The sequence below is a fragment of the Ornithorhynchus anatinus genome, chromosome 5, assembly GCF_004115215.2.
Source record: "Ornithorhynchus anatinus isolate Pmale09 chromosome 5, mOrnAna1.pri.v4, whole genome shotgun sequence".
NCBI lineage: Eukaryota > Metazoa > Chordata > Mammalia > Monotremata > Ornithorhynchidae > Ornithorhynchus > Ornithorhynchus anatinus.
In genome coordinates this window covers 80,443,758-80,469,104 of record NC_041732.1, presented here as the reverse complement: position 1 = coordinate 80,469,104, position 25,347 = coordinate 80,443,758, and the positions used below count along the sequence as shown (strand labels likewise).

At 48.1% G+C, this 25,347-nt stretch overlaps 1 protein-coding gene and 1 long non-coding RNA gene across 3 annotated transcripts in view; both read right to left on the bottom strand.

Moving 5' to 3' along the window:
- FOXJ3 (forkhead box J3) overlaps positions 1-13,234 on the bottom strand; it is a 123,915-nt gene extending 110,681 nt beyond the window's left edge. For both annotated transcript variants that reach the window (XM_029065393.2, XM_029065395.2), the window contains exon 1: positions 13,120-13,234. The gene's annotated coding sequence lies outside the window, so the exon portion shown is untranslated. The remainder of the gene's footprint in view (positions 1-13,119) is intronic.
- Positions 13,235-19,819: 6,585 nt separating this feature from the next.
- LOC103167226 lies at positions 19,820-22,946 on the bottom strand. Its single transcript, XR_003759933.2, has 2 exons — positions 22,832-22,946; positions 19,820-20,219 (listed from the first exon to the last, which is right to left on the bottom strand). It is a non-coding gene; the product is annotated as an uncharacterized LOC103167226 (long non-coding RNA).
- Between the last annotated feature and the right edge of the window lie 2,401 nt (positions 22,947-25,347).

The window sequence follows — 25,347 nt, the reverse complement described above, 5'->3', positions numbered from 1 at the left end:
TACTTCCTCATCTCAAAAACTCTTCAAACCCTCCATTTCCACTTCCCGGGTCACCCTCTCTTTGGGTTTTTGTCCCCACCACCCCATGGAATATATACTACTTTTGACAAACTCTTTCTTGCAGCAAAAATCACTCCATCTGCCGGGTCTCGTGGTCCACATTTACTCACCACCCCTGGAGCTCCCAGCGTGAGATGCTGCGCACCATCAGGGTGCGATAACAGTGATCTGCATTTTTCTCCCTTTTTCACTGCCCTTAATCACAGCCCCGAAGCCAGAAAGGCATGAGCAATCTATAAAGAGGCCTTTGGAAAATTAGGGTTGCCGGATGGCCCAGCGCAGGGAAGGCCTGTGGCAACCGGGAGCCATTCTGGAGTAAGCAAGTCCACTATGGGGACCACTTAGAAAAATCTTGATGCTCAATGTGACCACAGGCATTGACCCTATGTCTCATAAGCCTCCGATCTGACCGACCTCGGTTATGCCAATCACGAGAACGTTCAGAAACCTAATCTCTGTCGATCAATCAAGGGCAATTACTGGGCACTGTTCTAAGTGCTTGGGAGAGTACAACAAATTGAGTATACAAGATCTGGGCCTTTGAGAAGCGTATGATCTGGGAGGGGAGACAGGCACTTTACACTTTACAGATAGGAGGAACAGGCTATATTAGATATATACATAAGTGCTACAGGAGTTTTTAAGTACCCAAATGCCTAGGTGGCTGGGAAACATCGAAGTGGCAGTAGGGGAATATAAAGTTTGGAGATTGGAGATTATTCGGAAAAGGCCAACTCGAAGAGATGTGATCTCAGAAGAGTTTTGAAGAAAGGGAAAGCCGCAGTCTGTCCGAGAGGAAAGGGGAGGGAGTCCTAACCAGGGGACGGACCTGAGCAAGAGACTGTCGGTGATAAATCATGGGAAAAACCTACTACTGACCTTTCATTTATTATTATTAACAATAATACTAATAAAGGTATGTGCTAAACGCACACTAGATGACAAATACTGAGCTAAATCCTGGGGTAGATACACAATAATCAGGTCCCAAATTGGGGCTCCCGGTCCAAGTAGGATGGAAAACAGGTACTGAATCCCTATGGTGCAGAAGGAGGAAATGAGGCACAGTAAAGTGACTTGTCCGAGATCATTCAGCAGACAAGCGGCATAGAGGACAAGTAACGGGATCTCTGGAACCCCCAGAGTCATGTGGACAGGCTGCGGAGGACTGAAAAAAACCACCCTCTGGGTGGTACAGAAGTGGAATGTCTCTCTCCCCCCTCTAATGTGTAAGTGGAAGGGGTGGACCCACACGAATGTCAGGTCTAGGAAGAGCACCTTTGAATAACCATACTTCTCTTCTCAAGCAGGAAATACTCAATCGTATTTATTGAGTGCTTAGTGTGTGCAGAGCACTGCACTAAACACTTGGGAGAGTATACTATAACAGAAAATGGTGGAAAGGAACTTAATAGTTGTATATTTATATACATATATCTCAGTGCATATATATAAAATAATCATTGTCAGATTTAAGCACCTACTATACTTATAAATCTATCAGTATCTATAATTTCAGTATTTGTTAAGCACTTGTTATATTTATAAATCTATTAGTACATGTTTATATATACATATATATAATATATATAAAATAATCATTATGGTATTTGTTAAGCACTTACTATGTGCCAAGCACTGTTCTAAACACTGTGGTGGACACAAGGTATCAGGTAGGACACAGTCCCTGCCCCACAAGGGGTTCTCACTCTTAATCCCCACTTTACAGATGAGGTAACTGAGGCACAGAGAAGTTAAGTGACTTCCCCAGGGTCACACCGCAGACGAGTGGCAGAGCCGGAATTTGAACCCATGACCTTCTGACTCCCAGGCCGTGCTCTGTCTACTAGGCTAAGCTGCTTCTCTAACTCAGTGCAAGGGGGAAAAATGTCAGGAACTTTAAAGTTCCGCCCATACAGTGCCAATCACCTCACTGGCTCCTGTCATCGCGATGTGCCACCACATCTAATCAGAGCACAGGCACCTCACTAAGACTGTTGGACAGCCAAGGAGACTCTTCTTCCTTCACCACCCTGATAGTACTTACTCTGCCACATTTTGAGGCTCTGGCAGCCCCCCAGATGCTGCCCTGGAGGAGAGGAAAGCTGCTCCCATATCCACATCTGATTATCTACCAAGATGAAAAGGGTGGGAAAAGAACCAGAAGAAAACCAACAGAAGGATGATGGGATACCAGCAAAAGAGACAAAATGAAAGGAAGGATGGTGAGAGAATTCGTTAGAGCAGAAAACATGGTGGGAACAAAGATTTGGGAGAGCAAGCATAGGTCAGAGAGGGCGTGAAGATAGGGCTGGAAGAAAGTGGCAATTAAATGTGTTAGCTAAAAGTGGCAGAGAATAGGTAGGAGACAGCTTGCTTTGGTGGGATGGTCGAAGAAAGCAGAAGGCATGAAAGCACCTGGGAGAGCTTTAATGACATGGTTTTAGTGTCGCTTATCCTGTTTGAGACTCTGGATTTTGTAAAATCCACAAAAGCAGGAATGTAGCTCCTTGAGATTACCTACCTCCACCTTATCTTTTAGCATTCTATATTTTAAATCATTCATTAATCCCTACAGAATAGCTTTTTTGTAAAATGGTTCCTTCTTGGAAACTTTTCTTAGCCCTTGAGAGCCCCAACTCCTGAAACACTCCCCAGCCAGCTCCAAAGAGCTAGGCCCACCCCCTGTGAGATACACCAAGCCCTCTTGCCAACCTTCCAAAGATCCCGAGTTGACTGACAGATCTGTAATTTCATTTATCCCTTTGCTCTCCCCACTCCCAGCCCCAAAGCACTTATGTATATATCTGTAATTTTATTTATTTGTACTGATGGTCTTTCTCCCCCACCCCAGACTGTGAGCTCATTGCGGGCAGGGAACGTCACTGTTTACTGTCGTGTGGTACCTTCCCAAGCGCTCAGTACAGTGCTCTGCACAGTAAGCGCTCAATAAATACAACTGAATGAATGAATGAGTCAAATTCCATCCACAGAGTCAAGGCTCCCCACGAGAGCTAAGCACTCTCACTTGCCTCCCACAAAACCTGCTGGTCACACAGCCTGTTCCAGGTCCCCAAATGCCAACCGCCCTCCCCCAACACCTCCAGCCCCCCACTCCTCCACCCATCATTTCCCTCTGCAGACCCGGTGAACTCATCACCAGGAAGTGTCCTCCAATCAATATGGAACATCAATGACCTCAATACAACCAGTTTACTCCCACACTCGTGAACCTATTTGGCATGCATTTAATAAAAGATCTTTATGCCATAGATATCTACGCTCCCTTCAGTTTCATCTCTCTAATTTTTTCCCTTGGGGAGAGCCCTTTATTTTGATTTTTTTCTTTTCTGAGAGTTTATCAACAACAATAACCGGTGAAAACGGATTTCTGGATAATTACCAGATTTTGTTTTGGGTTTTTTTTCTGGTTGGGGTGGGGGGTATTTGTTAAACACTAACTAGATGTCAATCACTGTTTTAAGCACTAGGATAAATACAAATTAATCAGGTTGGACACAGTCCCTGTCCCACATGGGGTGCTCGGTCTAAGTAGGAGGGACAACAGTTATTGAATCCCCATTGTGCAGCTGAGGAAACTGAGGCACAGACAAGTGAACTGACTTCCCCAAGGTCATACGGCAGGCAAGTGGTGGAGCCGGAATTTACATCCAGGTCCTCCGGCTCCCAGGCTTTATCCACTAGGCCATGCTGTTTCCCAGCATGGTTTTTTGAAGGAAGGGTTTTTGAAGGACATGATAAAAATATCTATCACCCTTTCTGAGTTCAGGGTTGCAGGCAGAAGAGGGAATTTTGAATCTCTCTTCAACGCAAGGATAGTAGCTAAAAAAATTTCCAACCCAGTTCACGTCAGAAACAGGTGGAGTTTCCCGTTTCCCATCCTCAGTCATCTGACGAAGGTTCGGGCCGGAATATTTTGGATATCAGAAAGGATTTTAATAGAGAGAGCTTACCTAAAGTATTCAATAATTTCTCAAAATTCAAAAGTATTTGAAAATGATCAATTTTTTTCCACCCATATAGTCTCATAATTAAAAAAAGAAAAACAACCTGGGAATTTTCAGCAAAAATTGGCTTAAACCAAAAATAAAGGAGCCCATCCAAAGACTGAAAGATCCTTGGGGTGAGAGACTTTAACTCTAACTGCGAACCCTAACATCTCATCTTCAGATGTAGATATTATTGAAGGAGGCAAACAGCACAAAACTCACTTCATTGCTCAAAAATTAACTCATGGAGCAGAGGTGAATTCCAGGACGATTCCTCATGGTTTGGAGGATTAACAACTGCATGTGTAGATTCAATTATTCATTCATTTCTTTAAATAATAATATTAATGAATTCCTTTGGGGAACCCAACACTGTACTAGGTGCTCCAAAGAGTTCAATAAGAGTAAAAAGACATGGCTCCTCCCCTCGAGGGGCTTACAATCCAATGCTGGAGAGGGGCAGATATGGTTACGTGGTTCAGGCTGGAAAAATAGGCAACACTTCTGGCAAAGCTCGGGGCCGACAGGTCTTAGGAATTCATCTAACTCCAAAGTCGCTAATACCAAGCACATTTTAACCTAAGTTGATTTCACACCCAATCAGCACAAACCAAAGTAAAGCTTTACCAGTAACATATTCCAAATAAGAATATCTTGACTTTGTATTGCCCTGTTTTCCCAGAGCGCTTCCAGATTACTCATCTCATTTTGTCCACACAACATCCCTGTAAGGTACGGAGAGTTAAAGACTCTTCTCCCCCACTGAATTGATGAGAAAACTGAGGTAGAGAGGACAAGTGACTTGCCCAAAATATCTCAGCAGACCAGTGACAATGCCACTGGGAGAACCAGGTCCTTTCAACCCCAGATCCATACCCCTCTTCCCCCTGCCCCCTTTAAGGTATTTGTTAAGCACTTACTATGTGTCAAAGGCTGCTCTAAGTCCTGGGGTGGACACAAGCGTCCCAGGCCCTTCTCACTAGACCATGTGCCCTTCATATCACAAAGGCCTAGAGACATTCTGAGACTGCTGCTATGATTCCAGAATATGCAGTTTCATTTTAATACATGCAGTTATAATAACAATAATGATAGTATTTGTTACGCGTCTACTACGTGCCAAACACTAAACACTGGGCTATACACGTGATATTCACATCGGATACACTCCTTGTCCCTACGTGGGCCTCCTAGTCTCAGAGATTTACGACAGTGGCTAGAGGAACCAGAAATTTCCTAGGCCATCTGTAATTGGCCTGGATTCCCCCACCCAAAGAAAAACAAAGAAATTCTCCACATATTTAGCCACCACGTGGCTCCACTCCTCTCAGAGAAGAAACCGGTCGCTTGGACATACAAGTTGGAGTCACCTTTGCTTCTGTAAAAGAAGGCGGCCTATTTCCCACCAGTGCTTGTGTGTCAATAGTTTTGCGGGACACGTTAAATAGAGTTTCACTAGAATGATGAAAGATGGCCATACGCGTGATTCTGTAGCTTAATATTAAGTGTTTTTACACATATATCTTCCTATCGGACATTAATAATAATGACGTCATTTGTTAAGCGCTAGGTGCCAGGCTCTGTACTGAGCGGCAAAGCAAAGCCAACATAGTCCATGCTCTCTGGGAGTCTGCAGTGCAACCCCAACTGGAATGCTTCTTCATTTCTCCAGACCCGTCATCCCGAAAAGTTCACTGATCCCAGCTTCCCTCATCTATGACCTTGTCAAATGAGGAGGCAGAAGAGCTTCCACTTGGATTATCCTGAGGGCTTCATTCAGGTGCGTGAAATAGCTGAAGTGACTACAAGGGCAAATGTATGCAATTTGCATTAAGTTTACATGGACTTTGTGTATGCATATAGAAATAGATGGGACAGTCTAGTCAAGTTAAAATTTAATGATTATTTCCTTGAAGGTTATTTCTTGACTTTTCACTTGCCTCCCCCACCCCCCAATTACTGTCCTAAGTTCTCTATGTCAGAAATACCAGCGGGAGAGACGCCGACGCCAGAAAAAGGATGAGCGAAGGCAAGGAGGACGCCCAGACACCTCGGTCGGGCCTGCCACTGTCCTTCGAGCCGGTCCTGGGAACTCTGGTTTTGACCCTTTCATGCCCAGAACAGTGATCCTATTCCACAGGCTTGGATAAATACTTCCATAGCACAGACTGATCGCTGCTAACCTCAACTGGAGTGACAGGTCCCAGGCTGAGCGAGTACATGCTAATAACTTGATCTCATCTGTCATTACGACATTTTTTTTTAAATCACCTTATTTAACAGAGCGCTTTTCTCCAAGGATTGTGAGGGGATGAGCCAAAAGTTTTAAGAGACTTGATGGAGGATATGGCAAGCCTCTGAGACGCCAGCCTAGAAGCCAAATCTCTTGACTTTCAGCCCAGTTTTCCCGCCACCAAAACAAATGTTCCCAAATGAGGCCCAGATTCTCCTCCTTTCCCTGAGGCCTACAGCTCATAAGATTGGGTTTACGCCAGAAGATGCGAGAGACCAGAAAGGGTTTAGAGAAGATGCCATAATCTGAGGGAAAAAGAGCAAGGGGAGACAATTTATTCAGAGCAGAAAGCAGGCGGAGGGACTTGAAGGTAAGGAATTATAAAGGGAACAAAATACTTACGAGGGAGAATATAACAAGAGAAACTTGGGCATAAAAACAGAGAGGTACCTGGAATTTAGTCAGATAATTTGGGGAAAGGGAAGTTTCTGAGAGGCAATTTTATGGGGAGGCTCAAGAGAGGACTACAGATCCTTCCACCATAAACTCGTCTACAACCATGTTACTGGCCATTTCTATACAAACACAGTTCTCCATACGATGAGAAGCCACTCTCAATGCTTGCTGAATTCAACCCAGAAAAAAGGGTTCAACTACCACCTCTGTGTGGACGATTCCCAAATCTACCTCTCCAGCTCTGATCCCTCTCTTTAACTGCAGTCTCCTATTTCCTCCTGCCCTCGGGACATCTCTTCTTGGATGCCTCTGCTTAGCAAGTTCAAACCAAAACTCATCTTCCCACTCCATCCTTGTCCTCCCCATCACTGAAGATGGTCTCGCCACCCTCCATATCTCACAATCTCATAACCTTGGCATCATCTTCAACTCCTCTTTCTCATTCAACTCGTCGCCGGATCCTGTCGGTACTTCTTTCGAAACATTTCTAGAATCCGCTCTGTCTTCTCCATCCAAAGGGGTACTACGCTGATCCAGGCACTCATCACATCCTGCCTCGACCGTTGCATCAACCTCCTCAGCGTGCTGCCTGGATCGTTTCTCTCCAAGAACGTTCACCCTCTATCTCCCCACTCCTCAAACACTGTCCGGCCCATCCACCTCCGCATCGAGCAGCTACTTCTTACCACGGATTTAACGGTACACAATTATTTCTCCCCTCATCTCATTCATCTCCTACTACAACCCAGCCCCCTACTTCACTCCTCTAGTGCCAGCCTACTCACGGTACCTCAATCTCATCGCCGACCCCTTACCCACATCCTCTCTCTAAGAGGGCCTGGAACTCCCTCCCCCTTCTTATCCGGCAGACCACCATTCTCCCCACCTTCAAAACCGGTCTAAAATCATTTCTCTCCCAAGAGGCCTCCCCCAACTAAGCCGTTAATTCCCCTACTCTCTCTCCTTTTTGTAATTCGTTCACTCAATCATATTCATTGGGGCACTTACTGTGTACAAAGCATGGTATTCGGCATTTGGGAGAGTACAATACAACAATAAACAGACACATCACCTATGTAGGCACTTGGGATCTGTATTCCTTAAGCACTTGCTATTCACCTCACCCTCAGGCCGGGAAGCACTTACAAACATATCCCTATACTCTGCCATTACCCTTATCTACAATTTATTTTCCATGTCTGTCTCCCTCTAGAACGGAAGCTCTCTGTGTACAAGGATCTCGTACCGACTCTATTGTACAAGTGCTCAGCACAACTCCGTGCACACAATAAGCACTCAATCAATACCACTGATTGAGAGAAAACCTACCGTCAGCTCAGCCACACACTGGAAGAGGAAAAAGATCGGAAACAAGACTCAGTGCAGTGCTCAGTAAAGATGATGGATTGATAAGGGTCTCAGTCCCCTCTGAACAGAAAAACACTGCACAACGTTGGAGGCATGGGCGGGGAGAAGGCGGGGAATTAAAAAAAAAAATTTCACTAACCTTCTCCAAGACGGAAGAGGGAATCAAGTTGAAATTCCACAGAAGCCGCCGTGGCCTAGTGGATAGAACATGGGTCGGGGAGTCGGAAGGACCTGGGTTCTAATCCTGGCTCCACCTGTCTGCTGTGTGACCTCGGGCAAATCACTTAACGTCTCTGTGCCTCAGTTCCCTCATCTAAAAAAGTAGGTTTAAGACTGTGAGCCCCATGTGGGGCAGGGACTGCGTCCAATCCAATTATCCTGTATCCACCCCAGTGTTTAGAACAGTGCCGGGCACACGGTGAGCACTTAAATACTATCATTATTATTACTATTATTATCCTTTGCACCAGGCCAAGGAACTGAATTTTGGAGGACTCAAACAGGAATAGGGAAACGGGAACCTCATTAGACCATGATAATAACACCATTCACTGAAGCAGGACGATCACTGAGGGGCACAGCGTCAAGCGATGCGACACCAATACAAAGCTAGAAATGTTTGAAAACGCACAAGACCCAGAAAGATAAATTGTCAGTAAATATACTGGACGCTCAAAAAGGGGAAAACACCTCAAGCACTCCTCTTCAAGGAAGGGCTACAAAGGCCAGATAAAGGGAAACTTCATTCCAATAGGCTGAACCACCGGTGGGGATAAACACGTACTTCTTGTAGGGAGACACAATCCACGGAATGAAAAATGGCTGCCTGCACTCCCTCTCCAAAAATCCCATAGCCTTAAAATTCTTTGTGGATCGATCAAGCCAAGAAAAATAATGGCAATGCCTCCGTATGAATTAATTGGGGAATTCCCAGCAGAGATTAATGGAAACACAACCAGGAAATAAGGAACTCGGATAAAGCATCCTGAACTCCTTGCTACACAGAGTGGACAGGGCTGAACAGAAGGAAGCAAACGATCAACACACGCGCTCCAATATTCCCCATAAACCGGCCCAATAAACAGGAGACGCAGTGCGTTAGCACTGTTCTAAGCACTTGTGTTCAGACTCCTACCCGCCCTCAGGACTGAAGTGTCGGTGCTTCTTCAAATGCCCCCTTTCCCCCCCTTTCCCTCTGCTCCTGCCTCCTTCCTTCCCCTCCCCTCAGCACTGTGCTCGTCCGCGCATATGTATATATGTTTATTACCCTATTTATTTTGTCAATGAGATGTACATCCCCTTGATTCTATTTATTGCTATTGTTTTTGTCCGTCTGTCTCCCGTGATTAGACTGTAAGCCCATCAATGGGCAGGGATTGTCTCTATCTGTTGCCGAATTGGACATTCCAAGCACTTAGTATGGTGCATAGTACATAGTAAGCGCTCAATAAATACTATTGAATGAATTTTGATTTACTCTGTCAACACTTTATGGCCTTCCCCAGTAGAGCGTCCCTGTGGGCAGGCAACGGGTCGCTTGCTTACGCTGTACCTCCCATGGGTTTAGTACAAGCGTATTGCATCCAACTGGCGCTCAATAAATGCTTGCCCCTACTATAGCCTCGAGACGAGGAACTCTACTTTAGGGCTTCTAGGTTGAAAAATCCTGGCGATACCAGCCTTGAAAGGGAGGAGACCTCTGTCTAACACAGGTGAAAACCGAACTGGAGAAAAAAAATGAAGATCATCGGTTTCACCATCACTGGTTTTACGTCCCAGGGCTTGCCCGGTCTCCTACTTTAATAAGTCATTGAGGACCATGACAAGGATGAGCTGGAAGCTTTCCACCACAGGCGTGGGAAGAGAAAGGACTAAGAAAGGATGAGATCTTCCAGCATCTGTCAGGACCCAAAGCCTGAACACTCTCCATTTCGGAGAGGGAAGCCCCGGCTAAAACCGCACCCCTCACCTGAGCCTAAGAAGAACCTGAACTTCTTGCTTCTAGTTGCAACCCCTTCCTTCCAGACTAAGCTCCCCTTCCCCCTCCTTGTCACCCCGACTCTCTCCCTTTCCTCTACCCTCCTCTCCCCGCCCCACAGCCCTTCTGTATATATTTATAATTCTATTTATTTCTATGAATGCCTGTTTACTAGTTTTGACCTGCATAGAACTATAATTCTATTCATTTATACTGATGACTGTTTACTTGTTTTGATGTCGGTCTCCCTGCTTCTAAACTGTAATCCCGGTGTGGGCAGGGATTGTCTCTCTTTACTGCTGAATTGTACTTTCCAAGCGTTTAGTACAGTGCGCTGCACACAGTACAGGCTCAAGAAATACAACTGAACGAATGAATAAAAGAGAGGGAGGAGGACTCAGCCGCAACCATGGAGAAGCAGCGTGGCTCAATGGAAAGAGCCCGGGCTTGGGAGCCAGAGGACGTGGGTTCTAATCCTGGCTCGGTCACTTGTCAGCTGTGCCATCTTGGGCAAGACGCTTCACTTCTCCGTGCCTCAGTTCCCTCATCTGTAAAATGGGGATTAAGACCGCGGGCCTCACGGGGGACAACCTGATGACCTTGTTTCTATCCCGTACACTCCGCTCCTCTGCCGCTCACCTCCTCACCGTCCCTCTTTCTCTCCTGTCCCGCTGTCGACCCCTGGTCCACGTCCTCCCACTGTCTTGGAATACCCTTCCTCCTCACCTCTGCCAAACTCTCTTCCCCTCTTCCAAGCCCTACTGCGAGCTCACCTCCTCCAGGAGGCCTTCCCAGACTGAGCCCTCCCTTTCCCTCCATCCCTCCTCCCCATTCCCCCCACTCCCTCCCTATGCCCTTCCCCCTTGCCCTCCCCACAGCACTTGTGCCTATTTTTATATATTATATATTACTGTTTTGTTAATGAGGTGTATATATCTATGATTCTATTTATCTTGATGATATTGATGTCAGACTACTAGTTTTGTTGTCTGTCTCCCGTTGTTGGGCAGGGACTGTCCACATCTACTGCCGACTTGTCCATTCCAAGCGCTTAGTCCAGTGCTCCGCACATAATGAGCGCTCAATAAATACGATTGAATGAATGAATCTACTCTGATGGAATTGCCGCCTGACACCTTGTTTTGCTGTCCGTCTCCCCCGTTTGGACTGTGAGCCTGTTGCTGGGCAGGGATCATCTCCGTTGCCGACTTGTACCAGCGCTCCGCACATAGTAAGCGCTCAATAAATACGCTTGAGTGAATGAATCTGTTTCGATGGAATTGACGCCTGACTCCTTGTTTTGCCGTCCGTCTCCCGTTCTAGACTGCGAGCCCAAAGTCGGGCAGGGACGGTCTCTCTCTGTGGCCCACTTGGACCGGTGCCCCGCCCCTAGTAAGGGCCCAATAAATACGACCGAATGAATGAACCAATACCCCAGCGCTTAGAAGAACATTGCTGGGCACACAGAAGCACTTAAATACCCTCATTATCATTATTAAAATGCACGACGCATCATCTGTTGCCCCGCCACTGGGCAAAGGAGGCAAAGGGGGAGGGGTGGGCCGGGGGCGATGGATCCGCACTGGTGGTCGATGGGCAGTATCTCTATGTGTGTGTCTGCGTATATGTCTGTCTGTGTCTCTGTGTGTGCCTATGTGTCTCTGTGTATTTGTCTCTGTGTGTGTATTTATGCCTCTGTTTCTGTGTGGGTCTGTGCACGTGTCTGTGGCTCTGTGTGTGTCTCTGTGTGTGCCTGTGTCTCTGTTTTGTGTTTATGTCTCTCTGTGGGTCTGTGTATGTGTCTGTGGCTCTATGTGTCTCTCTCTCTGTGCGTCTCTGTGTGTGTCTGTGTATGTGCCTGTGTCTCTGTGTGTGCCTATGTGTCGCTGTTTGTGTGTTTATGTCTCTCTGTCTCCGTGTGGGTCTGTGTATGTGTCTGTAGCTCTGTGTGTCTCTCTCTGTGTGTCTCTGTGCATGTGTCTGTGTGTCTCTGTGTGTGTCTGTATGTGCCTCTGTATAATAATGTTGGAATTTGTTAAGCGCTTACTATGTGCCAAGCACCGTTCTAAGCGCTGGGGTAGGTACAGGATAATCAGATTGTCCCACGTGAGGCTCACATTTTTTTTTTTTAATCCCCATTTTTGCAGATGAGGTGACTGAGGCACAGAGAAGTTAAGTGACTTGTCCAAGGTCACACAGCAGACAAGTGGCGGAGCCGGAATTAGAACCCACGACCTCTGACTCCCAAGCCCAGGCTCTTTCCACTAAGCCATGCTGCTTCTCTTTAATGTGTGCCTGTGTGTGTGTGTCTGTGTGTGTGTGTCTATGTGTCTGTGTCTATGTGTGTGGGTGTCTGTGTCTGTCTCTGTGTCTCTCTTCGTGCCTGTGTGTGTCTACGTGTGTGTGTGTGTCTGTCTGTCTCCGTGTGTCTGTGCATGTGTGTGTGTCTCTCTGTGCCTCTGTGTGTGTGTTGTGTCTACGCGTGTGTCTGTCTCCGTGTGTCTGTGTCTCTCTGTGCCTCTGTGTGTGTGTCGGTGTCTGTGTGCGTCTCTGTGTGTGTATGTATGTGTGTCTCTCTGTGCCTCTGTGTGTGTGTCTATGTGCTTCTGTGTGCGTCTGTGTGTGTCGGTGTCTGTCTCCGTGTGTCTATGTGCCTGTGTGTGTCTCCGTGTGTGTCTCTGTGCCTCTGTGTGTGTGTCTGTGCCTGACTGTGTCTAAGTGCGTCTCTGTAAATGTGTGTGTCCCTGTGTGGGTGTGAGCATGTGCCTGTGTGTGTCCCCGGTGCGTGGCGGCGGGGGCGGTCCGGTCCCCGGGGGGGGGGGCAGGGGAGGGAGGTGTCGGAGAGGTGAGCGTTAAGGTCAGGGGGGTCCGGGGCGTGCGCGGCCGGCCGTGAGGGGCAGCGGCAGCTGAAGCGGGGGGGGGGGGGGGGGGGGGGGGGCGAGGGTCGGGGCCCGCTCTCTCTCTCTTCTCCTCAGGCCGGGGGGAAAGGGGGGGGGGGGCGCCTCTCTACTCACCACGGGCTTCGCAGGCCGGGGCGGCCCAGCCGCGCCCCGGGCCGCTGGGGACTCGTCCGCCCTCGGGAAAGGCCTCGGCGGCGACTGGGGCGCGGGGCTCGGGCGTCTGAGGCGGCTGAGGCGGCGGCGGCGGCGGCGGCGGCCAACATCCGGGGCCCTGCACCCGGAACTACTTCCCCGCCGTCGTCGGCGTCACATCCCTCCGCCCCTCACATCCCTCCGCCCCGCCCACTCATCCCTTCCCCCGACCTCCGCGATCCTTCCGCCCCGACAAGTAGTTCTCCTCAGCCCCCCCCCTTATCGCCCTCTGTGGCCGGGCCTCAGTTGGCGGGGGGGGGGGTCACCCGGGGCGCCTCCCTTCCCCCGCTCTGTGCCAGCCACTTAATAATAATAATAATGTGGGTATTTGTTAAGCGCTTACTAATAATAATGAGGGTATTTGTTAAGCGCTTACTAATAACAATAATAATAATGTGGGTATTTGTTAAGCGCTTTCTATGTGCCGAGCACTGTTCTAAGCGCTGGGGGAGATACAGGGTCATCAGGTGGTCCCACGGGAGGTTCACAGTTAATCCCCGTTTTACAGATGAGGTCACTGAGGCACAGAGAAGTGAAGGGACTTGCCCACAGTCGCACAGCTGACAAGTGGCAGAGCCGGGAGTTGAACCCAGGACCTCTGACTCCCAAGCCCAGACTCTTTCCACTGAGCCACGGGTGCAGAGCACTGTTCTGAGCGCTGGGGTAGACACAGGGGAATCGGGTTGTCCCACGTGGGGCTCACAGTCTTCATCCCCATTTTCCACATGAGGTCACTGAGGCCCAGTGAAGTGACTTGCCCACAGTCACCCAGCTGACAAGTGGCAGAGCTGGGATTCGAACTCATGAGCCCTGACTCCAAAGCCCGGGCTCTTTCCATGACCTCTGTGGGCCTCGGTCACCTCCTCTGACATTTATAATGATGATGTTGGTATTTGGTAAGCGCTTCCTCGGTGCAGCGCACTGTTCTAAGCGCTGGGGGAGACCCAGGGGAATCAGGTTGTCCCACGTGAGGCTCACAGTCTTCATCCCCCTTTGACAGATGAGGTAACAGGCACAGAGAATAAGAATAAAGTTGGTATTTGGTAAGCGCTTACTCTGTGCAGAGCACTGTTCTAAGCGCTGAGGGAGATACAGGGTCATCAGCTTGTCCCACGTGAGGCTCACAGTCTTCATCCCCATTTTCCAGATGAGGTCACCGAGGCACAGAGAATAATAATGTGGGTATTTGTTACGCGCTTACTAGGTGCAGAGCACTGTTCTAAGCGCTGGGGGAGATACAGGGTCATCAGGTGGTCCCACATGAGGCTCACAGTCTTCATCCCCATTTTACAGATGAGGAAACTGAGGCCCAGAGAAGTGAAGTGACTTGCCCGCAGTCCCACAGCTGACAAGTGGCAGATCCGGGATTCGAACCCACGGCCTCTGACTCCCAAGCCCGGGCTCTTTCCACTGAGCCATGAGGCGAGCCCAAGCCTTGCCCTGGGCCAACTGGCAGTGCCCAACCTCAGCATCGACAGCCTTTTGCGCTCCACCAGAGGACCGGGCTCCTGGGGCCACGATGGAGCATCATTATTATTATTAATAATAATCATCATCATCATCATAATAGTGCTTGTTAAGCACTTGGGTAGATACAAGTCAACGAGGTCCCCATTCCCCCATGGGTCTCACACTTTCAACCTCCATTTTAAAGATGAGGTAAGAGAGGCCCAGAGTAATAATAGTAATTCATTCATTCATTCATTCATTCATTCAATCGTATTTATTGCGTGCTTACTATGTGCAGAGCACTGTACTAAGCGCTTGGAATGGACAATTCAGCAACTGATAGAGACAATCTCTGCCCAATGATGGGCTCAGGGTTTAAATGGGGGAGACGGACAGCAAAGCAAAGCAGAACAAAACAAAAAGACACCATCATCGAGATAAATAGAATCAAGGGGATGTACACTCATTAAGAAAATAAATAGGGCAATAATAAGGGTAACAATAATAATAATAATGTTGGTATTTGTTAAGCGCTTACTGAGTGCTGAGCACTGTTCTAAGCCCTGGGGAAGATACAGGGTCATCAGATTGTCCCCCGTGGGGCGCACATAAATAGAATCAAGGGGATGTACACTGCATTAAGAAAATAAATAGGGCAATAATAGGGGAAATAATAATGTTGGTATTTGTTAAGGGGAAGATAGCTTAGAACAGTGCTCTGCACATAGTAAGTGCTTAACAGATACCAACATTATCACCTCGACCTAAGCCCCTGACGGACCGGCATTCATTCATTCAGCCGTATTTATTGAGCCCTTACTGTGTGCAGAACACTGTACTAAGCACTTGGGAGAGGACAATGCAAGAAGAAACAGACACATTCCCTGCCCACAACGAGCTTACGGTCTAGAGTGGGGGAGAGACATTAATATAAGTAAATAAAATGACAGCTATGTACATAAGTGCCGTGGGGCTGGGAGGGGGAAAGAGCAAAGGGAGCAAGTCAGAGTGACGCAGAAGGGAGTGGGAGAAGAGGAAAGGAGGGGCTTAGTCAGGGAAGGCCTCTTGGAGGAGGTGTGCTTTCAGTAGGGCTTTGAAGAAGAGGAAGAGTGATTGTTTGGTAGATTTGAGGAGGGAGGGCGTTCCAGGCCAGTAGCAGGATGTGGGCCAGGGGTCGACAGGTGAGATGGAGGTACCAGTGAGAAGGTTAGCATTAGTGGAGCAAATTGTGCCAGCTGGGCTGTAGAAGGAGATTAGCGAGGGGAGGTAGGAGGGGGCGAGGTGGTGGAGCGCTTTAAAGCCAATGGTGAGGAGTTTTTGTTTGCTGTGGAGGTGGATGGGCAACCCCTGGAGTCTTCTGAGGAGTGGGGTGACGTGTCCTGAACGTTTTTGCAGAAAAATGATCCGGGCAGCAGAGTGAAGTGTGACCCCTCAGCCCCTGCGTTCTCAGAGGACCAAGGGGAGGAGGTGGGAGGCACGCCGGCCTCCCTTCGCGGCCCAACAGCGGGGAGCAGGTAGGTGTCGGCCCTGAGGGTCCCGGCGGGGCCGCCCGAGGAGCCTTTTTATTTTATGGTATTTGTTAAGCACATACTCTTTACCAAGCACTGTATTGAGCGCCGAGGTAGGTACGAGCCATTTCGGAGGGTCCTTATTTTTCTGATAGGTGTGTGAAGGCGCCGGGCCACCGAAAGGCTACAGCAGCAGAAACCCTTGTCTTCCCACCAAATCCTGTCCTTCCAAATCATTCAATCAATCATTTCTTGAGCCCTTACTGCGTGCAGGGGACTATATTAAGCGCTTGACCTTCCCAATCAATCGTATTTCCTGAGCCCTTATTGCTTGCAGGGGATTATACTGACCAGTTCCCACTGTAGACTGTAAGTTCGAGGGCAGGGAATGTGTTTGTTTATTGTTATAGCGTGTTCTCCCAAGCTCTTAGCACAGTGCTTTGCAAGCAGTAAGCACTCAAATACAGTTGAAGGAATTCCATTACATTGTGCTCTCTCAAGTGCTTAGTTCAGGGCTCTTCAAAGGGCAAACCCTCAACAAATATAAGTGACTGATTGGGAGAGTGATGTATAACAGAGTTGTTAGACACCCTCCCTGCTCACGAGGAGCTTACAGCCTAGACATCGTCCCCAAGACTTTCCTATCGCTGTAGACCCCACCACCAACCTCCCTGCCTTACGGTCTGTGACCTTGGCATTATCCTTGACTCATCTGAGTCATTCAACCCACATATTCACTTTGTCACCAAATCCCGGTGGTTCTACCTTCCCCACATCTCTAAAATCCAAATCCTTCCTTACCGCTACCATGCTGATTCAAGCATTCTTATTTTTAATGGTATTTTTTAAGCGCTTACTCTATGCCAGAGGCTGTACAAAGCACTGATGTAGATACAAGATAATTGGGTTGGACTTTTATCCTCCCTTGACTACTGCATCAGGAGCTTACTTTCATTCATTCAATAGTATTTATTGAGCTCTTACTATGTGCAGAGCACTGTACTGAATCGCTTGGAATGTACAAATCGGTAACAGATAGAGATAGTCCCTGCCCTTTGCCGGGCTGACAGTCTAATCGGGGGAGACACACAGACAAGAACAATGGCAATAAATAGAATCACAGTGCTATTGTTTTCTATTGCTATTTCTATTTTTTTATTATATTATTTTATATTACATATTATGTTATGTATATTATATATTATATTATTTTTTTATTGCTATTGTTTTTGTCCATCTGTCTCCCTCGATTAGACTGTAAGCCCATCACTGGGCAGGGATTGTCTCTATCTGTTGCCAAATTGTCCATTCCAAGCGCTTAGTACAGTGCTCTGCACATAGTAAGCACTCAATAAATACGACTGAATGAATACAGTGCTCAGCACAAAGTAAGAACTCAGTAAGTACCATTGATTGTTGCTCCTGAAAATCCCACTAAAATCCCAACTCCTCCATGCAAGCCTTCCCTGACTAAGCTCTCATTTCCTCTACTCCTCCATTCCGTGTCACCTGTTCACTTAGATCTGTACCCTTTAAGCACTTAATAATAATAATAATGTTGGTATTTGTTAAGCGCTTACTATGTGCCGAGCACTGTGCTAAGCGCTGGGGCAGATACAGTGTCATCAGGTTGTCTCACGTGAGGCTCACAGTCTTAACCCCCATTTTCCAGATGAGGTAACTGAGGTACCGAGAAGTTAAGTGACTTGCCCCAAGTCACACTGCTGACAGGTGGCAGAGCCGGGATTTGAACCCATGACCTCTGACTCCTAAGCCCGGGCTCTTTCCATTGAGCCACGCTGTTTCTCAGGCACTTGATACGCACCTCACCCTCAGCCCCACAGCATTTATGTACACATCTAGAATCTACTTTCATGCCTGTGTCCCCTTCAAGATTGGAAATCCCTCGTGGGCCCGGACTGCGTATACCAACTCTGTTGTACTTTCCCAAATGTTGAGTTCTGAGCTCCCCTGATTAGACCGTGAGCCCATCATTGGGCAGGGATTGTCTTTATCTGTTGCCAAATTGTCCATTCCAAGCGCTTAGTACAGTGCTCTGCATATAGTAAGCGCTCAATCAACACTATTGAATGAACAAGTGCCCGATAAATTCCGTTAATCGATCAGTTGATTTCAGCAAAAAGAAAAAAAACAAGGGGAATAAGGAGAGGGGAGAAGGGAACCTCAGCAATTAATGTGGGTGTGGAATTGTCTTGACATAAATTTTAAGATGGGTTGACTTCTTTCACAGATTTCTTCTGCTCACACACCCCCTTTTTTCCTTCCCTTCTTACCTCAAAGTGATAACCTCATTCTGGGGAAAATAGCCACCAACGACACTCCGAGACCCTCACCCAAAATCTTGTTCCCTCCACAGTGAGATAGCACAGTTCACTCATTCAGTCATATTTATTGAGCATTTACTGGGTGGAAAGTGCTGTACTAAATGCTTGGGAGAGTACAGTATAACAACAGACACATTTCTGCCCTTAACGAGCTCACTATCTAGAGGGGGAGACAGACATTAATATTAAATAAATGAAAAAGAAATTACAGATATATATACTCCCCTCTCAGGGTCACACCTGGTGAGTTTCCAGGACTCTTCCAGTCTCGGCTACGGGAGGGAGAGTCAAGCAGAGGCCTGTCCGTTCCCTTCCTAGCTCAGGCAGTGGCTAACGAGTGGAGGACAATCTGCTACAAGTCAAAACTCCCCTGTGCAAGGCAGTAACGGCATGGGAGAGAGTCATTCATTCAGTCGTGCTTATTGAGCGCTTACTGTGTGCAGAGCACTGTACTAAGCGATCGGAGTCACGGGCAGAGACTCAAGTGATTGTATTTATTTGCTATTGTTTTAATGAGATGTTCCTCCCCTTGCTTCTATTGCTATTGTTCTTGTCTGTCCGTCTCCCCCGATTAGACTGTAAGCCCGTCAGAGAGCAGGAACTGTCTCTATCTGTTAGCGATTTGTACATTCCAAGCGCTTAGTACAGTGCTCTGCACATAGTGAGCGCTCAATAAATACTATTGAATGAATGAAAGTTTACTGCGCGGAGGGAGGCAGTGGACAACCACTTCCGTATTTTGACCAAGAAAACTCTATGGCTCCACTACCAGAACGATGGCAGATGGGGCGTTCTGGGAGAGACGTGTCCGTGGCGTCGCTAAGGGTCGGAGACCACTCGACGGCATAAGACGAGACAGATCCACACCTATGTGCCCCGTGGGGATGGGAGGGACGATGAATGAAGGAGCAAGTAAAAGCGACGCAGAAGGGAGTGGGAGAAGAAGAGGGCTTAATCAGGGAAGGCTTCTTGGAGATGTGTCTTCAATTGGAGAAGCAGCGTGGCTCAGTGGAAAGAGCACGGGCTTTGGAGTCAGGGTTCATGAGTTCGAATCCCAGCTCTGCCACTTGTCGGCTGTGTGACTGTGGGCAAGTCACTTCACTTCTCTGTGCCTCAGTTCCCTATCTGTAAAATGGGGATTAAGACTGTGAGCCCCACGTGGGACAAACTGATTCCCCTATGTCTACCCCAGCGCTTAGAACAGTGCTTGGCACATAGTAAGCGCTTAACAAATACCAACATAATTAAGGCAGTTCAGGCACTCTAGGTGTTTAAAATCGAAAATGGATCACAGCGACCTAAATAAATAACGACATAGAGTTGCACAGCTATACCAACATTGAACAGATAGCAGGTTCCAGCTCTAAAATTCACCCTTCATTAGCAGTGGGGAAGGGGTAATGTGCAGGGAGGGGTCAGTCGGGTAGTCGGTAAAGACGTCCAGGGTATGGGCCTGGGGGGATAATGGTCAGGCGGTGTTTGAATGACCCAAGGGAAAGAACTCGGTATCCCCAACATCCGGAGCAGCCTGAGAGCCGGTTCAGTTGTGGAAAAGAGGGGGGAAGAAGTGAGGAAGTTTGCTCGAGGTGAGCGGAGAGGTAGGCTTGGGGGCAGTTAGCTGGATTGCAGAACAGGGAGATCAGCGATGAAAGAATGGAGAGTGGCCTGGTCAAGCGTCTTTGCAGGTGAGAATGCTGATATTTGATCCACAAGGCAGAGCCTTAAGGAGGAAAAAGAAAAAGAGGTGTCATTCCAGAATAAGGACTCTGCCAGCAGACCCTCTAGACTTTTAATAATAATAATAATGTTGGTATTTAAGTGCTTACTATGTGCAGAGCACTGTTCTAAGCACTGGGGGAGATACAGGGTCATCAGGTTGTCCCACATGAGGCTCACAGTCTTAATCCCCATTTTACAGATGAGGTAACTGAGGCCCAGAGAAGTGAAGTGACCTGCCCACAGTCACACAGACAAGTGGCAGAGCTGGGATGTGGGCAGGGAACATAGCTACTGACTCTGAAATACCATACTCTCAACTGCTTAGTAGAGTGCTCTGTACATAGTAAGCACTCAGTAATAATAATAATACTGTTGGTATTTGTTAAGCGTTTACTATGTGCAGAGCACTGTTCTAAGCGCTGGGATAGATACAGGGTAATCAGGTTGTCCCACGTGAGGCTCACAGTCAATCCCCATTTTACAGATGAGGTAACTGAGGCACAGAGAAGTTAAGTGACTTGCCCACAGTCACATAGCTGACAAGTGGCAGAGCTGGGATTTGAATCCATGACCTCTGACTCCCAAGCCCGGGCTCTTTCCCCTGAGCCACGCTGCTTCTCTCAGTAAATATCATTGATTGATTGATTGGCAGCAGCATTGCCAATCAGTTGGAAGGAGGTGGGAATGTGAGCAGGAGATGATTGGAGCATTCTGGGGGGGGAATAACTGGGGCCCAGTATAAGCTTGCCCTTGCTGGAACAAAGAGGAAGGATCAGATTGAGAAGCTATGAAGATAAGAGCACGGCCCCGGGAGTCAGATGGACTTGGGTTCTAATCCTGGCTCTGCCACCTGTCTGCCGGGTGACCTGGGGCAAGAATCTTCCCTTCTTTGTGCCTCAGTTACCTCATCTGTATAATGGAGACAAAGACTGTGAGTCCCAAAGGACGTGGACTGTGTCCAACCTGATTAGCTTGCATCTATCTACCCCAGAGCTTAGGGTCTGGCACAAAGTGAGCTCTTAACAGACACCATAAAAATAACAAAATTTAAAAGGCAAGAGGTTTTAGCAGCCACCTCTAGCGTGTGGAGCGAAAAACAGAGAGACAGAGATGATGATAATAATAATGTTGGTATTTGTTAAGCGCTTACTATGTGCAGAGCACTGTTCTAAGCGCTGGGGTAGATACAGGGTAATCGGGTTGCCCCACGTGAGGGTCACAGTTAATCCCCATTTTACAGATGAGGTAACTGAGGTACGGAGAAGTTAAGTGACCCCCCCAAAGTCACACAGCTGACAAGTGGCAGAGCTGGGATTCGAACCCACGACCTCTGACTCCCAAGCCCGGGCTCTTTCCAGGGAGCCACGCTGCTTCTCTAATGACGCCAACGTTCCTTTCTTCAGGTGTGAGAAATCTGTGATAGGGATGGTAGGCCCAGGGATTGGTTGTGGAGGGAAAATGCACGGCTCTAGGTCTACTGTGTTTAATTTGGAGATGAAGTGATGAAGCCTGTACCTTCAGGTGTATTGGAGACAGAGAGTTAGGCAGGGATGAACTAGGAGGCGAATTCAGGGGTGGACAGGTGTGTGTGTGAACTGAGGGAGGTGGGAGACTTCATCCAGGGGCTTGGAATATAGACTTGGAAAGCGCTTAACAAATACCAACATTATTATTATTCTCCGTGCCTCAGTTTTCTATTTCTGTTAAATGGGGATCGAATCCTACTCCCCCTCCTTAGACTGTGAGCCCCATGTAGGTCAGGGATTGTATCCAGCCTGAATATTTTTTTAATCTACCCCAGCACTTATTGCAGTGCTTGGCACATAGTAAGAGCTTAAAAAATATTACTGTTAGTATTACCGTTATTATTATCAAGACTGGAAACCAAAAGAAGAATTTGAATGAAGGGGCCCTAAAGGAAACACTCCAGAAGCAACCGGTGATATAGTGAGCAAGTTCAGCCATGTAATATTGGCATTTTACGTGTTTCATTTAAGAGGTAGTCTGGCAAAACAAGACAACTGATCACCGAAGATCACATAGACAGGCCCCAGGCAACCTTGGCTTAATGGAAAGAGCATGGGCTTGGGAGTCAGAGGTTGTGGGTTCTAGTCCCGTCCGGCCACTTGTCTGCTGTGTGACCTCGGACAAGTCACTTAACTTCTCTGGGCCTCGGTTGCCTCATCTGTAAAAATGGGGATTAAAAAATGTGAGCCCCACGTGGGACAACCTGATGACCCTGGATCTCGTGGCTCAGTGGGAAAGAGGCCGGGCTTTGGAGTCAGGGCTCATGAGTTCGAATCCCAGCTCTGCCACTTGTCAGCTGTGTGACTGTGGGCAAGTCACTTAACTTCTCTGTGCCTCAGTTCCCTCATCTGTAAAATGGGGATGAAGACTGTGAGCCCCACGTGGGACAACCTGATTCCCCTGTGTTTACCCCAGCGCTTAGAACAGTGCTCTGCACATAGTAAGCGCTTAACAAATACCAACATTAACTTGATTACCCTGTATCTACCCCGACGCTTAGAACTATGTGCTCTGCACATAGTAAGCGCTTAACAAATACCATAATTATTATTGGCATCATTCTGACCTGCATCTGTAAGTACTTACTAAGTGCCCATCAAGATGGATCCTAGGTCCAAGGAAAAATCATAACAGGTAAGCAAGCGTGCCAACCCTCTGTCTACCCTCCTCCCTGGGAAGTATGTCATGCTGACACCGAGCATCTGTTACTATGGCAACTGGTTATGGGACCTATGCGGCAACCAGTTGCCATGGTGACCAGATCTCTCCCCCCGCACCATCAGGGTGCCTCCCTCTGGGCTCCCCTCAGCCTTCGCATCTCTAGGAACCCCTACGAACCACCCTACCTTTCCCAGAGGCCTCTTCCGTTTCCTTCCCCAATGCCCCCAGTGCCCTCATCCAATCTGTGAGACCCAAAGTAGGTGATTGAGAGGAACCGTGGATATCGGGCAGTGAGGAGTGTTCTGGGAATTTACAGGATGAAGGGAAGAGAGGGGCTGTAGATAAAGTAACAGTGTGAGAAGCAGTGTGGCCTAGCGGAAAGAGCCCAAGCCTGGGAGTCAGAGAACCTCCATTCTAATCCCGGCTCCGCCGCTTGTCTGCTGTGTGACCTTGGGCAAGTCACTTCGCTTTTCTGGGCCTCAGTTACTTCATCTGTAATATGGGGATTAAGCCTGTAAACCCTATGTGGGACTGGGAGTATGCCCCACCCAACTGAGCTCCTTATCTTCCCTCCCAAGCCCTGTCCTCTCCCTGACTTCCCCGTCACTTTGGACGGCACGACCATCCTTCCCGCCTCACAGGCCCGCGACCTCGGTGTCGTCCTTGACTCGGGTCTCTCGTTCACCCCACACATCCGACCCGTCACCCACGGCTGCCGGTCTCACCTTTATAATATCGCCGAGATCTTCCCTTTCCTCTCCATCCAAACGGCGATCGTGCTGGTACAGGCCCTCATAATATCCCGACTGGATTATTGTCAGCCTCCTCTCGGATCTCCCTTCCTCCTGTCTCTCCCCGCTCCAGTCTATTCTTCATTCCGCTGTCCGAATCATCTTTCTACAGAAACGCTCTGGGCCTGTCACTCCCCTCCTCAAAAACCTCCGGTGGTTGCCTATCAACCTCCGCACGAAACAAAAGCCTCTCACTCTGGGCTTCAAGGGTCTCCATCCCCTTACCCCCTCCTACCTCACCTCCCTTCTCTCCTTCTACTGCCCACCCCGTACGCTCCGCTCCTCTGCCGCTCACCTCCTCACCATCCCCCATTCTCGCCTATCCCGCCGTCAGCCCCTGGCCCACGTCCTCCCGCTGTCCCGGAATGCCCTCCCTCCTCACCTCTGCCAAACTAACTCTCTTCCCCTCTTCCAAGCCCTACTGAGAGCTCACCTCCTCCAGGAGGCCTTCCCAGACTGAGCCCACCCTCTCCCTCTGCTCCTTCTCTGCTCGCCCTTCCCCTCCCCTCAGCCAAGCCCCCTTTCCCCCTTTTCCCTCTGCTCCTCCCCCTCTCCCCCTCAGCACTGTGCTCATTTGTATGTATTTTTATTACCCTAGTTATTTTGTTCATGAGGTGTCCATCCCCTTGATTCTGTTTATCGTGATTAAGTTGTCTTGTCTTTTGTCTGTCTGTCTCCCCCGATTAGACCGTAAGCCCGTCAATGGCCAGGGATTATCTCTATCTGTTGCTGAATTGTACATTCCAAGCACTTAGTACAGTGCTCCACACATAGTAAGTGTTCAATAAATACTATTGAATGAATTAGCTGGTATCTACCCCAGAGCTTAGTACGGTGTCTGGCACATAGCGCTCTACGAATACCACAGTTATTATTATAAAGCCATTGTGGCCAACCGGAGGGTGACAGCAGACACCCAGACCCAGAGATCCTGTCACTATAGCAATTTATCCTCTCACCCAAGTTGGGTCACCACATACCTGAAAGGCTGAATGTCCTCTGAGACGGATAAAAAGACATAGACTCGGCCCTCAGAGAATTTAGAATCTAAAATCGCAGAGTTGCCATAGAGTTCATGGAGAGCAAATCGGGTTCAGTACTCCTATCCCGTCCAGAATGTGCTCCTTTTGGACTGTCTAAGAGCGCAGACAGGGAAAAATCAGGATCGTTTCTCACCAAAGAATCACAGAAGGAATAGGAGGAAAAGACTTGGTGAAGGTGGCAGAGACTGGGCAGTTCAGTGGCAAAATATCCCTTTCACGGATGTTACTTTCCTCTGTTGCCCACCATCCTTGGGGCAGACCCCAAAGAAATCTTCTCCCAACAGCCTTTAGAAAACCCGTTAATTTCATGATATTCTTCCTGTATTCCTCCCTCTTCCCCTCCGTCAATCAATCAGTGATATTTATTGAGCACTTACTGTGTACAGAACACTGTGGTAAGTGCTTGGGAGGACGCAGTATAAGAGTTGGTAGACTGTTCCTTGTCCACTGTGAGTTTAAAGTCTAGAGGAGAAGACAGACATTAATGTAAATAACTTATGGATTTCATTCATTCAATTGTATTTATTGAGCGCTTATTGTGTGCAGAGCACTGTACTAAGCACTTGGGAGAGTACAATACAACAATAAACTGACACGTTCCCCGCCC